Raw genomic sequence first — 23,232 nt, 5'->3', positions numbered from 1 at the left:
CTTGGTAAGGGCAAGATGCTACTCAAGGTCAGGGTCATACCAGCCTGGGCTACATGGTCAGAGAGCTCCTCTATGTCTCTTTTCATGTAGTCCAGGGAGGTACGTCTCAGGTCATTCACACCAGCATGGACATTGATGGAGTCATACTTGTATTTGCTTTGGAGTGACCTGAGTGCTTGCGTTATGTGGCGGATCCTGGCACCGGACAGGCAGCTTACATTGTCCTTCTCCTTGTTCAGTTTGGTAAGCAGGACGTCAGTGTGCCGGACAATAGAGTCCCCTATAACAAGTGTATTTGGTGTGTTGTTTGGCCTTAAGGGCTGTGACTGTGAGGCACACTGCTTTTGTGAGATATGTGATTCATGGGTATTGTTGAGTGGTGGCTGTTGCTTGGATATCTGCTTAGGAGGTCTTTGCTGTTTAGGCAGATTTTTATTTAGAGCCTCCGAGTATGTTTTTGTGTGTTTATCTTTGGGTATGCAGATGCAATAAGTCTGTGTGAGACTGGATTTGTAGTGTGGGTGGTTACCTTTTCCTCCTGACTGACTGTGCCAGTCTTGGGTTGAGAGAGATCCGCCTCCAGTTTGGCTGTGTAACTGCATCTCTCACATGTATTAGAGTTTGTTGGAAGGAGGAGAGGGTTGTCTGTGTACATAATGCAATTGTAACATTGCCTCAAAATTCCCATATTCACCAGCTGGACTGGAGAGTAACCTTGAAACTGACCCTTGGACATACCAGATTAGTATAGGGAACTGTTTTTTTACTGATCAGATTAGGGAAGGGAACTGATTTTTCACTTGATCAGGAAGGACCACTTGGGAGCCTAATACTTATGAGAAGTCAAGGAGGGTGTAGTGCTTTAGTTAGTTAGTGTTTCCTTATAAGAGCTGAGCAAGTGCAGGGCTTTAGAAAGAGACTAGAGTGATTACTTTGAGAGGTTGAACAGTTCTAAGGGAAAAAGTGAGGAGCAGACTTTGTGGAGCCTGGAATAGTTTAAACCTGTTTAGGCGGCGCTGCCCGACGCTGCTCAGTGCTCAAAACTGTGCAAAAAGAGAGTTGTAGGGTTTTAAGAGAGACAGATCAAGGAGTTTAAAATTGACCCAAAATGGCCAATAAAACTATAGCTTCTAGGTAGTAACCACTCTTCCAGGGACAGGCAGGCTGTTCAGTGTTAACTACTCCCACTGGTGAACACAGAGACTTCCTTTTAGCCCATGCAAGCACTGGCCTTCTAGAAACTTCCAAACAGTTCAGAATAGTAAATCTGTAACTGAACTTTCTTAACTTTCAGAAAGTGGGAAAAAAAGCAAGATTTTTTTTTCTCTTTTTGCTGTAGTTTAAAGGTAGCAGAGATACACAAGCAGTAAAATAATCACAACAGTGCAATAAATGACCCCACACTTGAGTGCTAGACCAAAATCAGGTAAAATGCAGTTTTTAGAGAAAAAAAAAACGATTTTAAATTATTAAGTGCAACACAGGAAATGCAGTAAACAGGCTGTAGATGTGTTCCAAGTACTGTTACTGTTACAGATATAAACTTTAGCAAGCTGGAAAATGCCAAAAAATACTTAAAATTACAAAAGTGGCTCCTTTTCTTCTCTCAGCGTTTTCTCCCCTTGGTAGGTGCTTCAGCAACAACTAGCAAGCCTGAAAAGACCAAGTCCCAGAGTTTCTCAAGCAGAATGGCTTTATCCAATACCCACAGGGCCAGATGTGTGCAGCAGATTGATGCTAGGATATTAGATATTGAGGGAGAGAACTGAAATACCAACACATTGCCGAAGGAGTTTTGCATTCACAATTGCCTTCTCTCATTTCATTCATAAGGCAAACAAGTTTACAGGGGAATCTAGTAACTGGCTCAGTACTAAAGCTCTGGCATATTTGTCCCAAATGAGAAGTCTTCTTCCTGTTGAGCCAATGCCCACACAGCAATAACACACATGACAACATGACCGAAAGAAAGAAAGAAAGAAAGAAAGAAAGAAAGAAAGAAAGAAAGAAAGAAAGAAAGAAACACTCTGTAGCCTGCAGAAGGATGTAAATAAATATGCCAGTAATCAAAGGAATTCCAAATCTGAGTCTACCAGGGCAGTGTTCAATGGTTGAGCACTTTTGTCCTCCATAGCACATAGGACTTTATAAGGCTGGTGTTCTTTTGGATATCTAAAAACTCTGCTTAACATACCCCTGCCCTCAAACTAAGTAACTAAGAATTAACTAAATTTTCTTTCACAAAGGTTGATATGAAGGAATGGGAATTTGACAGAAGCCAAGACATAACAAAATTGCTGCAAACCTTATAGCTTAAGACTCTCTTCCCAGCAGAAAGAAACCCAGCAACCTGAAAATACAGACCCCCTACAAAACATGTCCGTCTCCCAGCTGTTCAGATTTTCACAGAATGTTCAAATTTTTGCCACATTATATTTGGTTGATATTTCATAAAATTGGTGGTTTTCTGTCAAATCATTGAGGACTGAAGACTCTAAATAATGACAGATCTTTCATTTACAGATTTCATATCCAACAGCAAATGCATACTAGCACATAACCTTTTATTCGGCAATTGTTAAGTTTCAAGAGCAATATTTAAAATCTGCCACAATTTTTGGTCCTGCCCCCCCCAATATTTTTGGCTTTGTCTAGATTTTTTTCCACAGGGATTCAATATTTATTAGCATGGGAAGACATGATTAACAAACTACATTGTTTTGCAAAAAATGGTCTGCAACTTTCTCTCCTAAGCTTCTGAATATTGGCTAAATCTTTATCCACCCATTAGAGCCTTTTTAGGTAATGCCAAATTGACAAACCTAGCAACATAGCAAATAAAACTCAAAGAAACCTAATGGTGTTACTGCTCAGTGCTAGTAGCCTAAACAAGAAACTCCACACCCTATAAGTTCTCCTCACTCTGGAAAATATAAACATTTGTGCCATTACTTTGACTTGGTTTAAGTCTGCAGAAAGTACGCTGGCAGCACAAGGCTTCAGTGCCTTCTACACTTTTACAGCATCAGACCAGAATTACCCATTCTAAAGACTTTAACCTTGCCTGTGATATAAATTGGACCTGCTGGAGAGATGGGTATGTATCACAGAGATTACCCCGTCTATGGAACAGGCTCCCCATCCATGTGAAGCAGAGTTCCTCCCTAACCCAATTCAAGTGCAACTTGGACAACTGGATGTGAAACCAGAAATTCATCCCTGGTTTGGCACCTATGTCTTTAATGCAAACAGGTAACCTGTAAATGGTTCATCTCCCAGGCCCATGCTTACATTTATCAAGGGTGTCAGAACTTGTCAGAGATTCGGGATGCATGGCTAGGCTTAAAAAGGCCCTTGTAGTCATTAGCCCAGTAAACACCTATGAACCTATGAGCTGCACAGAAGGGGACAGAAGGTGGATGAGTCTTAATCTATATTAGTAACAAGCATAACTCTATGTTTGTTAAACAGGATGGTGCTCTGGAACTTTTCCATGTGCAAATCACCATAGACAAAGTCCCATACCATATCCTAGCAAGATATAAATCACTTTCTATGTCTCTAAGATCCCATAGTACCTAGATCTACTGGAGAGACTCAACATCAAACCAAATGCCCTATTCATAGGAGACTTTAGCTACATCTCTAAAGACTGGGAAATATACACTGCCTCATACTTACAGGCACATTGATTCATGGACATTATTAACACAAATACCCTTGACCAGACAGTTCACACACTGATCTGAGGTTCAAACATACTGTACCTGATACTCACCCCCCACACACACACACACACACACACACACACATCCTCACTTGTAAGGTGTCAGGCCACAAAACTGTCCATTCAAAATAAAATTAAACTCTGTAACTCCAGCAAACCCTGTAACAGTTAGGAACTATTCCAAAGCAAATAACATCCTCTTAAGTAATAGTTTATCAAAATTCTATGCCCCTTTCAACCCAGAGTACACAGCAACCTGTGCTGAATTGTTCACAGAAACCCTGTACAACCACATAAATGGCTCTATAGAGGCTGCTTTACCTAGTAGAAGTAAGCACAAAACAAACTTTAAAAACAAGCCACACTGGTGGAATCTTAACCATATCAGAGTATACATCAAAAGGAAAAATGTCATGACTAAAATCATGACGAGCAACTCCCATAATGATAGGAGCTTTCAAACTAAACTAAACAGTAAACTAAAAGGACTAATTAAGTCCAACAAGTCCAATTATGAGATCAGGATAGCCTTACTGGCTAACGAAAACCACAAGGCTTTCTACAGCTATGTCCAAAACCTCAAAGGTAGCATGCATCAGTGTACCAAACTGGTGGTCAGTGGTGCCACCTTCACTGAGTTAGAGTGACAGCACATTTTCTGGCTGAAAATTTCAGCTCATACTTGACCCCCCCCATCCCCCCATAAAACACCTACTAGGTAACCTCCTCCAACTATTAACAGGGAGAAGGTACTAGTGACATTCACTAAGGCCAAATGCACAGCCTCATTGGTCTCCAACAATATCCCAGGATGCCACTTATATAGATTGAAACATGACCTATCACTACCACTTGGAGTCACTTTTCAACTTTAGCCTCAAAACAGGAATTGTACCATGAGAATGGAGGACTGCAATTGTTATCCCACTTCACAAGGGTGGATGGTTAACTGACCCAGGAATCTACAGACAAATTAGTCTGAGTAGTCTAATAAGCAAAGTCAAGGAATGAATTACCAAAAGACACAGGCAAACATCAGGCACTAGCTTTGTCAAGAGAAGGAAATGTCTACGAAATCTGGTGGACTTCATTGAGATGGTTATCAAGGCCTGACTAAGGCATTTGATACAATACCACAATTGGGTATAGTTAGAAAACTCACCAAACTGGGTATAAACCCCTAAATAACTCTCTGGATTACCAGTTGGCTCACAGGTAGGACCCTGGAAGTCAGAAATGGTGAGAGCGCTTCCACTAAGAGACTTAACACCAATGGGATACCTAGGGGTTTCATGCTGGTACTGCTCCTTTATGGCATATACGTCTCAAAGGTAAAAGATAATGTCAATGGCCTTTGGCTGAGCAAGCACACAGATAGCTGCACATTGAGAACTATCATACATTTCCTCCATTAACACAAGCAGTGTACAAGAGAGTTTAACACAAACAAATGACTGGTGCCAAAGTCACGGATTAAAACTCAATGCCAAGAAATGCATTTCACTATCTTTTGGGAAAACTGCCACCCAGGCTAAAAACTCCATTGATAATACACTGCCTAACTGACCCAGTAGTCAGGGATATCGGAACATACACAGACAGTAATCTGGCCTTTGACCAAGTTGTGGACAAGGTAGTAAGAACATCATTGTATGTTGTACAACAGGGCATAGCATTCTGGTCCAAGGAAGTAATAGTACCAATTTATTCAACCCTTATCAGACCCTTCATTGAGTACACTGCCCCCTGCTGTATGTACTTGACCAGACATATGCAACATTTGAAATGTCCACAAGGGTTCCTTTACCAGGAGAATCTAGGGAATAAACACATTGCCCTATATAGATTGCTTTAAACTCCTATTTTTATAGTTGGTCTCCTCAGAAGCGCTCTATGCCTGGCATACAAACCATCCTCGGATTCAACTCTGATGGATCTTTTGCGCATCTGCAAATTGAATAGAATCAGAACCACTAAAACCAAAGATTTAAATTTTACTTGTGACATAAAGAACCCATATTAATGAGACAGATATGTGTCTCAGAGTATACCTATGACCAGAAACAGGCTCCTCACCCATGTAAAGCAGAGTCCAAGCCTAATCTTATTTAAGTATAACCTTGACTAATAGATGGGAAATCAGAAATTCACCCTGGTTCTGGTACCCATATCTCTGCAAGAGAGAGGTAGACAGTAATCCCCAAAGTAACATACTCCCCCTCACTTAAACTCTAAAACTTTCTAACTAACATACTGACTCTTAATAAACTCCTATGGTACGTAGGGGCACATTTGAGTTAGATTGCATGGCTAGGATTATAAAGGTCCTCCTGGTTTTTAGCCTAGTATATACCTATAAACTTATGATCTTATGAACTAAGAGATTTAGAGGCATACTACAAAGATCTTATCCCAAACTTGCCTTAAATTCTGATCTAATGCAGTCCTGAGAGCCATATAAAGATAAACATCCAAACATTGTAGATGAGACCATGACTATACAAAAGGGACATAAATATTTCAACCTCTTCTCTTGCAGGTTGGCCACAAATAATGGTATCTTATATTTATTAGGATTTTATCCAGGTTACCTAGCAAATATATCCAGTATTATAACCACCTCAGGGAGGTCTTTCCTCTGATGCTGCATGAGACTTTGATGCTGCATGAGAGTCAAATAATTGTCTGTATATAATAATATCCTGACTTCAGCACCAAAAATAGTAAGCATTAATAAAGGACATCAATAAGCAAGTGACTTGATAAAATAGCCTCTAGTATGAAAGGCATCTAGTCAAGAAGTTTCCATGTATAGCACCAGTTTACAGAGTCAAAGGTCTTGTCAAAGTTAGCCATCTCCTCCTTGAAGACCAGATATATAAAGCATCACTTTTCTCACATGGACCACACTATTCTTGACAGGCACAAATCCAGCCTAAGTGGGTAAGATCAGACATACTATAAGTGGTTTAATAATTTCTGCTAAAACTTTAGCATAAATCTTTAGATCCACATTATTAAGAAAAATCTGGTGATAATTTTTCACTACTGAGCCATCCTTCCTGGGCTTTGGGATACCATTATGTTTGTACAGTTCAGCATTTACTCCATCAGGGCCATGAAGGGGCTTTTGAATTGAACATCTTACAAACATCTTTACTCAATATTGGAGAGACAAGCCTTACCTGCTGCTCTAAAGACAGTTTGAGAAGGCCTTCTTTATCAAAAAAACTGCACAACTTATTCTCCTATCATTTTGGCATGGGACCTGCTGAATGAAATGTCCCATACAAGCAGCAGAGCTCTGGATTAATTCTCCACCATACTTTTTCATTTTTGGATAACATTAATTTGATTGAAAATATAAAATTTTGAATCACAAGATGCTGAAATTTCAAAGTATTGAACACCTAGTTCATGTAGTGTGGCAAACATTCCTGTGCCAACCCCTGGAAATTATATATACTAATATGAGGATTGTACAACAGTGAGGAAAGGACAGATTTCCATTTTCAATATTTTGAGTTTTCATCATTTTGTGATTCAATATTTTTCTTTACAATTAAAATGAAATTATTCCCTGTTTTCAACAGGATTCTTAACGCCCAGTATGGTCTGTGCACCTTACCTCTCTGTGCCAGTACATCACCTGGCATATTACTCAGATTCTTTTTGCTACACTTTCCAAGTAAATCTGAACTTCATTCCTGTTTAAAACGTCCATTGATTTCTAAAACCTTTAATAGCAACTTAGCATATCCCCATCTCTAAAGTACAATATTTCCACTGCTGCAATAGTACCACCACTTTCCTTTCTAGATCCCTAATGTTGGAGTTCCATTTGGCTGTCAGCATAGCCTTATCAAAATTTCACCCTGTAATTTCAACTTAAAAGTTTCCCACCACACTGAAGGGGGCACATCCACACTCTGGTTGGCTTTGATATAATGGATCACACCATTATGAATAGTCTCAAACAATTATGGGTCTTTTCATATATGTGGGTCAGTATACCAGGTTCCATGTATAGGTGTACCATCTCACAATATCACACAAATGGTCACTGCTTCATGATCAGTGGAGGGAGCTATAGTTATCTCTGAGTCGATTGCCATAGTTATTAAAGTTAAGGGCACTAAAAAGTAGTTAATCCTGCTAGTTGTTTTACCACTAAAAGCCACAAATGTATACTCATAGTCATGAGGGAGCTAAAGTCATCAGATGGCCAGTACATACAACTGAGATCATTCTTCCATCAGCAACCACATTTATCTCATGTCTAGCAGTAGTTCTATTACAGATGCACTACAAAAATGCATTAAAGTCTCCACCCAAAACTACATGACTTGGAAGGGTAGGGGTACTCACAACATCCACCTGACCACTGAGATTGGTAAAGAAACCAGGAAAGCACACATTAGGTCCATAAGCAGAGTTCCAAACAGTACTTGAATTACAAATTTGAAATTATACCATGACCCCCCCAAAACGTGCACGCTGATTGGCCAGCGTTTATTGTAATCGAGTTATACTAATGGAAAAAGGTCCGGTCGCCTGGACTTTTTTCCATTAGTATAACTCTACTTTTAAAACACTGTCTTGCTATTTAAATGGGTTTAACATAGCGAGACAGCTTTAAAATAAGCAACAGAGATCTCCGTTGCTTATTTTAAATCTCGCTATGCTAAACCCATTTAACATAGCGAGACAGGTAAAAAGCAACGGAGAAAGCAAGATCTCCGTTGCTTTTTAAGCTATGTTAAATGGGTTTAACATAGTGAGACAGTTAAAATAAGCAACGGACATCTCCGTTGCTTATTTTAAAGCTCTCTCTATGTTAAACCCATTTAACATAGCGAATAAAAAAAGCAACGGAGATCTTGCTTTCTCCGTTGTTGCACAACTCTGATGTACTGCGCAGGCGTGCAGTACATCAGAACTGCCGCGATGCCAGACATCTGCGGAAGGGCAGTAAACAGGCATTATACTATGCCATTATTTAAGAAAGTAATAGCTTCTTTTCTTAAATAATGTCGTAGTATATGGTATAGCAATAACTTCTGGGTGTGGGTAATGGTATTTACGTTTGGTCCCTCGGGCCCGGGACCAAACCACGCCAACCGTGGGTAAATCTAACATTACCCACACCCAGGCGTGGGTTATTGCTATATGAAACCATCTCCTACCTTCCCTCTGAATCACTGAGCTTTGTATACAAGTGCCACCCTAAAGAGGACCTCGGCCATATTAACACTCCATCTTTTTCTTTGAGGTTCAAGCTGTAAATTAGCTCACTTTCCAACAATCTTTTTACCAATTTTGCATGCCTTTTAACAATTTTACATGCTTGACATTATTACCTCTGCTCTAAGACCTCTAAGTAACCTATACAATTCTGCATTGAGCAGGCAACATGAGATCTCATACATTAACAGAACAGAGTAATACCATAACATTAATTAACAGTTAAAACAACACTCTGATAATAGTAACAATTAACAAAGAACAGTATAAACTGCATTATTAAAGTAAATGCAATAAGGTATACAAAACACACTCGTTAAATACAAATAGTGACTATTATTAGCCAAAAATGCATTGTAGGTCACTACTCACTGGATGCATCAAAAGTCTTATAAATCCTGTCCACTATGTAGGATTCAGTAGTCTTAATTGTGCCACAAGTGGGGTAATAAGAAAAGAAATGACAAACAAGAATAGAAAGACAAGAAAAGAAAAGAACAGCTGTTTTTTTTCTTTATTATTGCCCCCTCCCCATTTCACTGTCTTATTGACCATCTTCTTGGTATTCACATCATTTTCTATTACGTTATAGGCACAGTTATTCACCTCCAATTCCTCATGATCTCCCTCATCAAATTCCATCACATGCCTATCCATGTACACCTCCTGCAGTGGTTGGAACATGTTGCCTGGAGTAGAAACCTGGAGGACAGCAGCTTAACTGATGCTTCTCTCTGCAATGTAGACCTACTGATGTGTTTACTCTCAAATGAGTCAGCAGCAGCTGGACAGACCAGATGGCCTCCTTCTCACCAGAATTTGCCCTGCTTTCATCCATATTGACATCTGTTGCCCCATTCACTGATTCAGTTAACATGGGGGCCTGATTTAAACTTTACCAGAGGAATTGAAGCACAGAATCAGCATCAGCAAAAAACTTTATTTCATCATTCAATTTCATGTGCAGGCTAGCAGGGTTGTGTTACCATGAAGAGATTACTTTCTTGTAACACAGTGCATGCACAGAAGAAAATACTCTTCTAGATGTAGAGGTATCCAGAACAAAATCACCAAAAAATGTAACCATTCAGCAGAAAGAGCTTTCCCTCTTTTGCAGTTATCAGCATCTTTTACATGTCTCATTCACTGAGCAATCTGAAATGAATGTTTATTTGTCTTTCAGGAGACCAAGTTGGAGGTCATAGTGTAAAGTGAGCTTGTTCTATAGTGATCATGGTCATTAGAGATAAATTAAGGGCAGCAATTAGAGCTTCCTCTAAAAAGTTGAAAAGGTTACACTTTTCTAACACTTATTTCATGCCTTCCAAATGCAGGTTATTTCTAAGCAGGCAGTCATCTATACTATTAATATTTGAACAGCTGATGCAGCAAATTATCATGTTCCAAAATGTGGGTCATGCAGTCTTGCACCTTTTTTTTCAATATATATTTACAGTGGTCTCCATGAAAGCAGTATTGGAGATGCAAGTCTCCAATTTTGACTTTATTTCTGCATTTTCTTTCTTATTGATTGTTATATGTTCTAGAATGTGGGTCACAAGCTCAATCCAAAGTCCACTCTCCTAAAAATAAACCCACAGTCACCAATGGAGAGCCACATATCTTGCTATTCTTACTACCTGGATGTTACTCCAGTAAACAAAATGGAATAGAGCTAAGACTAAACATGAAATCCAACATTTAATGAAGATAGACCACAGAGCCATGGGAAAAGGCTGTTCATGGGATGGTTGTTAGCTCCTCCACTGGCATTCAGTCAAAGAATGCAGATTTTTATCAGAAGAACTGGAATGCAGTTATCTGTATGAGCTAAAACATTTTTTCTGAGCAGGTTATAAACAGTTTGAACAATGGTATGCTCAAATCTGAAACTATTCTTTTGCAAAATTTGTATCTATTTGTTTGAGACTGTCTTTTCTAGCTGTTACCATAGGAAAGTATCATTTTGGAATTTATACACACTGAGCAGAGTGGAGGAGAGGCGTTGTCTACAACTCTGATCTGAGATATATAAGTATCCTATTTTTTGGCTTATTTATACTGATTATTGTTTCTAGCAATTGATATATAGCACTTTTTATTGCCTGCTGCATAGTTTTTAGTGCATTTTATTGCTATTAACTAATCTGCATGGGTAACTGATTTGTTTGCAGTTAAAATCATACTGTAGAGTCTCTTTGCTCCTTTATCTGTTTAAATACTTTCATTTTCTGGCTTTCTGTAGTGTTTACTGTCTAAAGAGTGAAGGCTAATAGCTTTAGTATTGTCCTAGTTCAGATTTGCTGGCTCTGGGCCTGTTTGTCTCTACAGCGATTGTTCAAAGCACATGAACAGGCCATCTGGTCGATTTCTTTAAAACAGTCACCAAGGCCATTGACGAGGGGAAGGTGGTCCACACAGCCTACCTGGACCTCCCAAAAGCCTTCGATACAATACCCCACTCGGGCATAATAGATAAGCTCACCAGCTTAAATATAAACCCCTATGTCACTAGATGGGTTGCAAACTGGCTCAAGGACAGAACCCACATGGTTAGAATTGCTGGAGCCATGTCAGACTCCAAACCAGTTACAAGTGGCATCCCACAAGGCTCAGTCCTGGGACCTCTTTTGTTCGGTATATATTTCTTGGAGGTACAGGCCAACATGGAAGGACTGTGGCTGACCAAGTTCGCAGATGACTGCAAACTGGGCGCCATAATCAACTCTCCAGCCAACACAAGCATCCTCCAAAAGGGCCTCATAGAAAGAGACAACTGGTGCCAGGGCCATGGCCTCAAGCTAAATGCCAAACAGTGTATAGTCATCCCCTTTGGCAAAAACAAAGTGCCCACAAATTACCACATAGGTGGTAATCCATTAAGTACAGAAGAAGTAATTAGGGACCTGGGGACCCAAGTTGATAGCAATCTCTCATTTGACAACCACGTGGCCAAAGTGGTTAGAAAAACATTTTATATAGCCCACCTAATCATGAAGGGATTCACATCTAGATTAGGAGGTCATCGTGCCTCTTTACTCATCCCTCATCAGGCCCATAATTGAGTACAATGCCCCTTTTGGGATGTACCTTAGCAGACACCTGCAACAACTGGAAAGACCCCAAAAGTACCTCACCAAGAGGATCAAAGGGCTCAAACAGATGCCATATGCTGCCCGGTTAAAGAAACTCCAGCTCTACTCAGTGGCATACTGCCTGCTCAGAGGTGATCTGTGCCTGACGTATAAAGCCATGTCCAACCTGGAATTAATGGACATGCTGCACCTCAGAAAATCCAAATCCGGGGGGGCGTGGCCAAGGATGAACACAGGGTAGCAGCAGATTACTTCAGCTCCACCAACATAACTACATTAACAGGAAATTATTACTTCAAAACTCAACTAATGGAATAATTTTCTTTCTAAAAACGTTTGGACTATCATTACTTATAATAATATTCAAAAAAGAAAGAAAATGTAACTGACTTTCCTGTCAGAAATCCTTTTGGAAAATTCTCTCTCATCACCTCTGTTCAGAATGAGTTACAGCAAGGCTAACAGTCAGGATTCCAGCATTAAGAAAGAGCTTCAGACATTATTATCAACTATACAGCAACTAACAACTAAAATGGATAAACTGGATGTTAAAATTGACAACTTTATAGAGAAAACCACAAAACAAATGGATATGCTACACCAAGATTTACAACATCAGAAAGCCCAGATAACAGGTATAGAAGAGGCACTTAATGATATGGACAACAGAATTAAGGAAGAAGAAATGAACTCTGAATTTTTATTGAAACAAAACACCCACCTTCAATCCAAACTAGATGACTTGGAAAACAGATCCAGACATAACAATATAAGGATTTTTGGGCTGCCAGAAAATATAGAAGGTAACAATATTACATCTTTTTTAAACACTTGGCTTCCCAAAACTTTAGATCTGTCAGAGGCATTTTCTTTTGGCATTGAAAGAGCCCACATATCTTTATCCATTTCTAATACAAATAAAAATTATCCTAGATCAGTTATTGTAAGATTTTTATCATCTTATGACAAGGAGATGGTATTAAAATCTGCATGGGCTAAATCACCTATAAAAATTAATGAAGCAACTGTGCGCTTTGACAATGGCTATTCCTCTTTGGTAATATCAAAAAGAAAGGTCTTTTTACCATTAATAAGAGAGCTTAAGAAAGCACAGTTCAAAACTCATCTTTTATTCCCTCCAAACTGAAAATCTTTTTACCTGATGGCCCTAAAATTTTTGAAGACCTGGACTCTGCTTTGGTATATATTAAAAAAAATAAAATACTAGACAAAATAGAGGATATGGAATGGGCAAGTCCTTCATTAAAAAGAATGGCAACAGGAACATCTTGGAAGACATCAGAGAAACAAAAGAGACTAAAAAACAAATGACATGTTTTATATTTCTTTGAACTTTTTAATTACAGTTTCTGCATCTACAAGAAAACCATAAATATCTTAATGATTTGTACAAAGTTATACTAATGTGCAAGAACTGAAGTTTGTTTTATGGATAATCAAACTTACATGAGGAACAAATTACCTGATATAAATCAACTTGTTTCTCTTCTGTAACTAAGAGATCTAAGGTTAGTAATATGTTATATCTTTTTTTTTTTTCTTTCTTTATTTTAAATAATAGCACTCTATTTAAACTAAACATATATGGAAGGGGGAGGGAGGGCAGAGAGGGGGAAAGATAAAAAGAAGGAAAAAGGGGGAAAAATAAAATATTATCTCTTTAAAATTATTTATGCTGTTTAAATAAAACTGCTTTATATTATACTATATTTAAAATTGCTTAAACACATAATATCAAATAATAAGTTATGATATAACTGTAGCTGACTAGAACTAAAGCAGTTGTAAGTAATGTGTCTCAGGTTTTACTTTACTAAAAGAAACAGCAAGTAAATATATATTTAGATATTTTTTTTTTTTTTTTTTTTTTTTTTAGAAGTAACAAGGTTCTAATAATACTGATGTGTGTCTGTAACATACTTTGAATAAGAAAATGAAATGGGACACATAAATTTAAGAAATGTTTATGTTAGATAATTTAAGGCTTGGTTTCACTGCCATAGAGACTGCAATGACTTGTGGAGTGCTTCGAGAAGGTTTTACACTGTATAAATCCTTTTGCATTCAAAATGAATGTTTATCACTTACTTTTACTAAAATTCCCACCAGAATGTTATAAGAGACAATTTTAGTTTTAGGTATCCTTGTGAATAGTGTCCTCGAGCCGATTTAAAAGCTTCACCATTCAGCAAATGCACAGAGAAGCTGAAAGCAGCCATTTTGAACTTTGACCCCTGATTTCACACAGACACGTCGCAAATTCAAGAAGTAAACCAGTTTCAGGAAGTAGAACTGCTGTAAATGTGGTATTGTGATGAAAAACTAACTTTATGACAACAAAATGTGAGTTTTTCTTTATAATAACTTACTTATTTAAGATGTTACTTATAAAATGTAAAAGTTATAATGATTTTTAATGTCTTAATATGCCATAGTAAACAAATGAAATAGCTTAGAATGCATAGTAGCTAAACTCATGCATATGTGACTCTGAAAGCTTATATAGTTGCTGCATTTCAATGCATATAGGTGCATATAATTTAATGATATATAATATTATAATGCATTTATTTTAACAAAGATAGATAAGTATGTGCATTACTATGATTTTATTTCAGAAGAAAGTGTCATGTGATACATTCTAAGCTGCAGTGCAGATATATGAGATATAGCAGGCTTTCATCACAATGATTCATGCATAACTAGAGATCAACATTGCTTTGTAGTCTGTTTCTTTTATCTCATATACTAAGAATAATCATTTTTATTTAAATGGTAAGAACAAGTAAGAGAAGGAAGTTTGTAGTACATGTAGTTTAAAGTTTTAAAACTATTAATAGTACTGTTATGGCAGAAAATATGAATATTCTAATGCAATTAATATTTTGAGACATAATAGCCTTAGATAATAAATGTTATTAAATTCAAATGAACATAAACAAATAATAAGAACCTATCACTACAAGTTTATATTAAACAACTAAAAGGGTATTTTTTTTCTTCTCTCTCCTCTGCTCTCTCTTTCAAGATTGTTAGAATGCTTTTATGATAATATACACATTATATAGAATAGATATACATAACATTGTTAAGATGACTATAAAAGTTTTAATATGATAATACAAGGGTATTCTCAAGAATAATGTTGGTAATGTTTCTATTTCTCAAAGATGATTTATAAAGAGTCATTTATTGTATAAGTTTTAAAGTAAACAAATATTAGATATACATAATACAGGTTAGTGATATTGATTATAAGTTCTATTTTAGTTTCTTATATATTATCATAGAGATTAGTTAGTGTAAATGTTATAATAACTTATTTCTTAACTTTCATATCTAATTATTACATTAATTACATAATTGTTCTTCTTTTATTATACTGTAAAATAAGAAGCTGTTATATTAATTGTTTAAGTCCTGCTATAATAGATAATCAAAATAATGAGCTTAACCTTAATTAATAAAAAGTTAGTATTTATTTAATTTTGGTGGCAGCTGGGGTACTGCTGCTTAGGATAGGGAGATAACTTGAGTGGTATTTGCTACTCGAAGTTGGAGTTTCCAACTCCAGGCTGGATGCAATGTTTAATCCAAACAATATTTTCATATGATTTTTCTCATGTGTACATAGTTTTGACATCCACATCACATTTTATAAATTCACTGTCACTACAAATAAAAGTTAAAATTTTACTAAATTTCATAAGATTTTCACTAATTGCAGCTATAATTAATATAATACCTAAAGGAGGAGACATAATAATACTTACTTTAGTAAATGCTATTCAGATTATATGTTTTATATGTTTATAAAAGTTAAATGGTAACTTTAAAATGAATTTCTCTAAACATTAATGGATTGAATAATCCGTGTAAAAGGGGAAGTTTAATGAGATATATTAATCTGCATAGAGCCAACTTAATATTCCTTCAGGAAACACATCTCCTGAAAAAAGATATAGATAAATTAGTCACTAATAAATATACAATCTTGGTTAGCTCAGAACACACACAGAAAAAAAGAGGAGTGGCTATTTTATGGAACAAAAATATGCCCACACCTAAAATTATTAAGTCTTATAAAGATGACAAAGGAATGTTTTGCCTGGTTACAATACAGATTAATGGGAAAATCTATACATTGATTAATGCATACTGGATACCAGGAATTGGCACTAATACAGTGAAATATCATCTCAATAAGATTATATCATTTTCTAAAGGAGATATTATTTTAGCAGGATATTTTAACTGTATCCTACATGAAAAAGATACTACTACTATAGGAAAAAGGAAAATCACATCTAGTGCAAAACATTTAAAGGATTTCATTAATCTATATCATTTGAATGATATTAATAATCAGACAGATTCTAAATCATTACCATATACCTTTTTTCTAACAGACATAGAACTTATTCAAGAATAGATAGAGTCTTTATTTCTAACCAACTGGTAACTGACTTAACTAATTCTAAGATCATTTCGTGCCCTATATCGGATCATAATTCAATTGTCTTTGAATTTATGGTAAATATTACTCATAATGTTCAGATCAAAAGAATACCTGCATACCTAACCCAACTAAAAGATTATAAAGATTATATACTTACAGAGGTACAACATTTTTTGGACTTAAATACTACACCTGATGTCTCCATTATTTACATTTGGGACACTCTAAAATCTTATTTATATGGACAAAGTATCAGATGGTATAACAACAAAAGGAAAACTTGGGACAGGGAATTAATAGATATACAAAACAAATTAGACTCATATAAACATAATAATAAGGAAAATATTATGGACAAAAAAGTCATTGAGGAAATAAACAAATTAAATGAGAAATACAAAGAAATTTTAAATCACAAAGTCAAAATAACATTAGAGAAATACAAATTTTTGTCTTACTTAATAAGTCCCAAATACTTACATAGACTTAAAAATAAAACGAAAAGGCTTAATAAACAAAATCACATCAAAGAAATTTTCTCTTCAAGGAAAAAGAAGAATGTTTCTAGTTTACCAGAAATATTAGATGAATTTAGAAATCACTTTCATAACATTAACCATAATAACATTAATATGGAATCTAAAGACAGAATAAAGAACTTTATAATTACAAACATGAACAAAAAACTTAATAAACAACAAGCTGGATTAATAGATAGAAATATTTCACATACAGAGGTTCTCACACAAATAAATAAACTTAAATTAAACAAAGCACCTGGTAATGATGGTATTATTCCAGAGATTTATAAAATCATTTCTAAGAGTACCTATTCATTAATACATAAGGTTTTTATTTCAGCTCAAAATGAATTGATAATACCCCCATCTTGGCAATACACATTTATTTCATCAATCTTGAAACCCAATAAAGATCCAACTAGTTGCACATCATACAGGCCCATTTCACTACTTAACGTTGACTACAAAATGTGCATGAATATATTTGCTGACAGACTAAAGACAATCATTCCAAGTATAATAGATATAGATCAGACAGGCTTTATTACAAATAGAAATACTTTTGATAATATAAGGAGAACTTTAACTCTGTTTGATTATGCAAACAGAAAAAAGAAAGATTTGACAATCATAAGCCTTGATATTAGTTCAGCATTTGACTCAGTAAGTTGGGACTATCTGTTTATCTTATTGAAGTGTACAAATTTCTCTAATACATTTGTGAATTTAATTGAACATTTATATAAAGGAGCGTTGGCATACATTAAAATTGGAACATATGTCTCACAAAAGATACCCATATTAAAAGGCACAAAACAAGGGTGTCCACTTTCACCATTGTTATTTACTTTAATAATGGAGCCTTGGGCTAATTTGATTAGGAACAGCAATGATATAGATGGATTTGGTATAGACGAAAATATAATATCTAAAATTCAACTTTTTGCAGATGATGTTTTAATTACATCAGCAGGGACAAATTCTTCTATGCAGTCATTATTTGATAAGATGACAGATTTCAAGAATATTTCAGGATTAATATTTAATGAAGAAAAAACTAAAATATTACCAATATACACAGGGAAAAATGTTCTCACTAGTGATTTTCTTAAATACATACCCAATTCAGGTCAAATAACTTATTTAGGCATAATATTAACTAAAGATATTAAATCCATTATACATCATAATTATAGTAAATGTCTTCATAATATACAAACTCATTTCAATAGCTGGAATAATATGTTTTTTGCCATGGAAGAAAGACTCACAATTATTAAAATGATAATATTCCCGAAGATATTATACATAATACAATCAATAATACTCCCACCTACAAAAATAATTATTAAGAAATTAAATTCACAAATGTTAAATTTCTTATGGGCACCTAATAGACCTAGGATTGCATTATAGAAACATACTAATAGTTGGTCTCAAGGGGGTATAGCGTTTCCAGACTTTGATTTATACACTATCTCTTCTATTATAAAAGTTATAACATTACTAATAGATCAGTCGTATGTTGCAAAATGGAAGGAATATTGGGAATTAATTAGCATGCACTTCACAAAAATATAATTAACACACAAAAATACTATTATAAACAATCCCATGTTATGGTTACTTAAAGAGTTTTGTACCCTATCTATTACACCAAAATATATAACTAGTTACCCATTAAATATTATTATTAGATATCGTAATTTTATATATACGCATCCTAAGTATAAGGAATGGAATTTTATCTTATTTCCCATAATATATACACAAGGTATTCTTTTATCATCTACCTCTGAAAGAACACTTCTAGTCACAGAGAATAATTTAAAGTATTTTTATCAGTTGCTGTCAGACAATAAAGTAAAATATTTAGACTTCTTAAAGCAAGAATTTGACTTGAGAGAAACATGTTGGTTAGAGATTCAGACTTTTAGACATCATCTTGCTAACAAACTTAACTTAATGTCTTTAACAGTTAAAGAATCTGTTCCAATATTGATTGACTACTTGATACTAAATTTACAACAAAGGGTTTCTGATAAAGGTAAGCTCTCACATATACATAAAATTATTAGAGATTAAACCTATTATAGTTCAGATAATTACTGGAATTATTTCAATTCCATTAATGGTGAATTACCAAAACAATAAGATAAACAATATATATTGAAATCTGCTTATAAAACTACTTCTTCTATTAATTGGAGACTTTATACCTGGAATTTTTTACATAGATCTTTTTATACACCCCTAATGATGAAAAAAATTAACAAAAAAGATAACATATGTAAGAGATGTACTGTAGAAGTAAATGCTGATTGGGCACATATGTTTTACGATTGTATAAAACTGAAGGAATATTGGATGTTAATCAATAATTTTTTGCAGGCTCTTTTACAGATAATTTCATAGTCTCTAAGTCACTTATATTATTTAACACCCTGTTCCTAAATGTGTTAAAAAGTTAAACTTCCTTTACTATGGTCAATTCTAGCAGTGGCTAGAAAAATAATAACTAGAAACTGGATTTCAGATACTCCTCCTTCATTTAATGAATTTAAAAATGTTATGATTGAAGTATGTCATATGGAACTAATGACAATAAAGTCAAGAACCATTAGGAAAACATCTTACTATAATATATGGGTTACCTTACAAAACTTGTTAAAACAGTCTTAGTTTTATTAGTAAGATGTTACAGTTTAATTAATTGATTTAATCTAGAGTGGATGTCTTTGTAAATACTTTAGTTGTTTTATTAGATGTTATAATTGTTTATATGTTAACTACTTGCATAAGATTGTCATAATATTTATTTTGTATGTTAAAATTAATAAACTTGTTTTAAAAAAAGAAAATCCAAATCCCATCGAGCTATGCGCTCGAGAGACTTGAACCTCAGCACTGAAATAAATAGGACATGCTGGAGGGACAGATTCATAACCCAGAGGCTCCCTTCACTCTGGAATAAAATCCCAGTCCAGGTTAGGCAGAGTCCCTCATTGACTCTCTTCAAGAGGAATCTTGATGAGTGGATGGGAGATCATAGGTTTACCCCGGATATCACTTCTGTGTCACTGTTAGACAGAGGCACAGTATACTAACCTCGAAAAAGGGCATAGCAAAATTAATTTAAAATGGGTGGTGAAAGCCAAACACACTCTGGCTAGGCTGATAAATGCCCTAGGGCAGATAGCCTAGTATGAACCTATGAACCTATAAACATCTGAGAAGGCCTTCTGTTTCTCCTTTGTCCCTTTCAAAAAAAATGCCTGAATCTTCTTGTGTTCTGACTGTGCTTCTCAAACATTTTGGAAATACAGAGTGTATTTTAGAGCATTTATTATAACTGTAATTTCCTTAATATTGCTACAACTCTAGTGCTCTAGGTTGTACTGCATCTGAATTGTTTGTGTGTTTTAGCTGCTTTTCTGTATATATAGACTTATCTGTATATGTAGACTAGCTACTTATTCTGCTATATTACTCATTTTTTCAGTTGTGCACTTGCCTTGCTTCATTTAAAAAGTTTTACATTGCTAATTTTGTAGAGTTTTAATTGTATTTACTGTTTAGGACTACACATTCAAGTTTGTTAGCCTTTTCTGTGTTTATTTACTGTATTATTGCATTGTTTAGCCTGTTTTAACAAAAAAAAATACTATCTTGTTTGCTCGTTTCCTACCTTTCCTAGCCAGTCCATATCCCAGGCTTTGCTTGTCTCAGGACTTTATTTTCTGTGTTCAGAGCTACCCAGACCTTGCTGTGGTAAAGGGAAGTCCTACGGTTTACCAGTGGGAGTGGTGAGCATTGTACTGCCTATCTAACACTAGTGGAGTGGTTTCCAGCTATACAATTGTAATTTTATTAGCCTTTTGGGCTGATTTCTATCCCTTTCAACTTTCTGGCTTAAAAACATGTGTTTGCACATTTTTTGCATTGTGCAGCACTGGGAGGCTACAGTTAAACTATTCCAGGTGCCAGAAAGTCTGCTCTTCAAATTTCCTTTTAGAACTAGCTGGTTTCTCAGTAGTAGCACTAAAATCTGAACCCCTGTGATTAGCACTTGCTCTAGAACCTGCTGGAAAGCACTAGGAAGCCTGAAACTGATACAAGCACTCAACTCTCCTCGTCAATAAGGATAAATTAATCATAGGCACTAAACAGCTTATAATTGCAAAGTACCTGGCAAAGGTAAGGGAAAAAAGCTCTTATACGTTACAAAAAAAGTACCTAAACAGGCATGTCCAAGGGTCAGCTTCCGGTGATTTCTCCTGTGCACCTGGTGAATCTGGGCATACTGGGGCAATGCAGCAACTGCCTCATGTACACAGCCAATCCTTTCCTCCTACCACCCAACACTACAACCTGCGAGAAGTGCACTTACATAGCCAAATTGGAAGCAAAGCTCTCTCCGGCCAAGATTGTGCTAGACAGTCAAGAGGAGAAGGTTAACACCTGCACTACACCTCAAGCAACTCATAGCCCTTCAAAACCAACAACATCAACACCCTCACATAGCAACACTAAACCCACATATACAGAGGCCCTTAACATTAACCTGCCCAAGCAACAAGGACCTCCAAAGCTGAAATGCAAACAAACACCAGTCACAACCAAAGTGACACATAGCTCACAACACCAGTGTGCCACCCAACAACAGCCGCTAAGGCAAGACAATGTACCCAACACTTTAGTCATAGGTGACTCTATAGTCAGGCATACTGATGTCCCACTCACCAGGCTGAAAAAGGAGAAAATTACAGTCAGCTGCCTGTCGAGTGCCAGGATCCACCACATAACACATGCACTCAAGTCACTCCACAAGTACAAATAAGACTCTGTCATTGTACATGCTGGAGTGAATGACTTCAGACATAGCTCCCTGGGCTACATGAAAACAGACATGGAAGAGCTCTTGGATCATGTGACCCAGGCAGGTATGACCCTAGCCCTGAGTAGCATCCTGCCTTCGCCCAGAATGATACCACAGTTTAAGGACAAGATGATTGACTTAAACAATTGGCTAAGCTTCTGGTGTCATACAAAGGGGATCCAGTATCTGTCTGCCTGGAAAGACATGATCAACAAACCACAATACTTTGCCAGAGATGGTCTGCACTTGTCACCCCTAGGATTCAGGTTACTGGCTAAATCTCTTGCCACCCCATATAGTGCCTTTTTAGGCAAAGTTCAAAGGATAAAACCACCACCATATCAGATACAAACATCCAAAATCTGAAGGTACTGCTACACAATGCTAGAAGTCTAAACCTCAAAATGCACTCTCTCGAGGCACTCCTAAAAATGGAGAACATTGATATCTGTGCAGTAAATGAGACCTGATTCAAGGCTCCAGAGAGCATCCCTGCAATACTAGGCTACAACTCTTCCCACAAGTTTTGGCCACAAAACCAAGACAGAAACACTAAAGATGGAGGAGTGTCCATATTCACCAAGGATATTCACACCTCCAGGCTAGTTGCCCAACACAATGCATCTGAAATTCTCCAGGTGCAACTAACACTAGGTAAGACTTCAATCCAAACTGTAGCTTGCTACAGATCCCCCACCATGCCCCAAGATTCTCACTACACCTTTCTAAACATACTGGAATATATTAAGATACAACCAAACACCCTAAAACTGGGTGATTTCAACTACCCTGCCATTAACTGGGAAAACTACTCGGGTACCAAATCCTTTTCCCAGTGGTTCTTGGAATTCATAAATTCCAATGCCCTGGATCAACTAATCCATTCTCCCACCAGGGGCTCCAATATCCTAGACCTGGTCATTACTAACATGGGACACCAGTGGTCACCCCCTCATTAGTCAGGTCTGACCATAAGCAAATCACTCTTGACATCCACATTCCACCCCCACCCCCCAGTAAGGAAACCTCTTTAAAAAACGTCTCCAAAGCCAAATTCATGATACTCAAGTCAGAAGTGACAAATTCATGACACCCATGCAGATGGGATCTGAAAGTTTGACTGCAGAATCCTACACTAAGGCACTGAATGAGCACATCCATTCATGCATGAATCGTGCCATCCCAAATAGAACCAAGATGCTCTTCTCCAAAAAAAAGGAAACCAATCTGGTTTCTGGTAACTATACATTTCTTGACATTGAGCTTGAGCCCATGGCTATGGCACC

This window comes from Protopterus annectens, chromosome 4.part0 (genome assembly GCF_019279795.1).
Source record: "Protopterus annectens isolate FY-2018-M chromosome 4.part0, PAN1.0, whole genome shotgun sequence".
Classification (NCBI taxonomy): domain Eukaryota; kingdom Metazoa; phylum Chordata; order Ceratodontiformes; family Protopteridae; genus Protopterus; species Protopterus annectens.
The sequence above is the reverse complement of the archived record's forward strand: the minus strand, read 5'-3'. Positions refer to the sequence as shown.